The following is a 1,235-nucleotide window of genomic DNA, read 5'->3' on the forward strand; positions in this document are numbered from 1 at the left end:
ACACGGTGCCCCGACCTTTTGGAGTCATGGTTGTAGAATCCATTCTCTTGGGACCTGAAATATCTGCAGCAAACTTCCCTGAAATAAATGTCTAGATACAAAACAAAACTGTCAACCTCTCTGGTGGCATTGGAGGAACAGACAGGCGACCACAAACCTCAGTAGGATTCATCTTGTGGGGGACAAGAATGTCTGTACAAAATGTGATGGCAACCCATCCAATCAGCACTGAGACAGACCAACGCCAGCTACAGTGTTACCATGGCTAAAAACGCAGTAAAATGTGCTTTCTGGTCAAAACATTTAGATAATAGACCTAACAGATTGCCTACTTCAACCCAGACCTTAAATCTGAACTGTTGTGTTCCAGTGAGACTTCTGGCAGCATGTCCACATTTTTCTGTCTCTTTTATTTTGTTATAACGTCACCGTGTCAGTATGTTTACACGTAAACGGACATTTCGATAACAGCTCCTGGCTGTGGCTGTTTTGGTTTTTTATTCAGGACAAACTGTTTGTATATGTCATCACATCCTGCTCACAAATATCCTGGAAATAGTCTGGAATATGGAAAAACACAGTAGGAATATGACAACAAAGGCTCATGGGATGACGTGGACACGTTTCAGTGTCCCAGTTTTTCATCAGTGTTTCCTTGGTAAATATTGTTTGTGTTTTTTTGTTCTTGAGTACAAATACCTGTACTTTCTACTCCTTACATTTTCAAAACAGGCTCGTTACTTTAGTTTTAATGCCTTCCTTTCCAACATCGCAAGACGACACCATGTAAAAGACTTTTTTTTAGACTTTTCTTATTTTAATCAATTGTTTGCTGCAATCAACTATCTTTCTGGAGTGTTTAGGAACAGCTCGGACAAATCCTTTTGATTACACCTTCAATAGTCTCTGAATTATATTAATATGACTTGAGCTTCAGTAAGTTTGCACATGAACGGCAGGTAGAAATGTCCTTCAGAGGGAGCTTTTGAGTACATTTCAGAGCCTGTACTTTCTTACCTCTACTTAAGTAAAGAAGTTGAATCAGTGCTTCTTTTTTACACAAGTATCTGCACTTTTACTTGAGTAAAGAATGTGTGTACTTTTGCCACCTCTGTCGAATAGTCTAGATTTAGTGTGCATGGAAAGAAACCCACAAGTCTGCCTCAGTATCAAATGCTACTTCAAACGATTGCTGATTGATATTCCAGTTATACAAATCCACAAAAAAGACAGTA

This window comes from Pagrus pagrus (assembly GCF_965226575.1).
Source record: "Pagrus pagrus genome assembly, chromosome: 10".
NCBI classification, from domain to species: Eukaryota; Metazoa; Chordata; class Actinopteri; order Spariformes; family Sparidae; genus Pagrus; species Pagrus pagrus.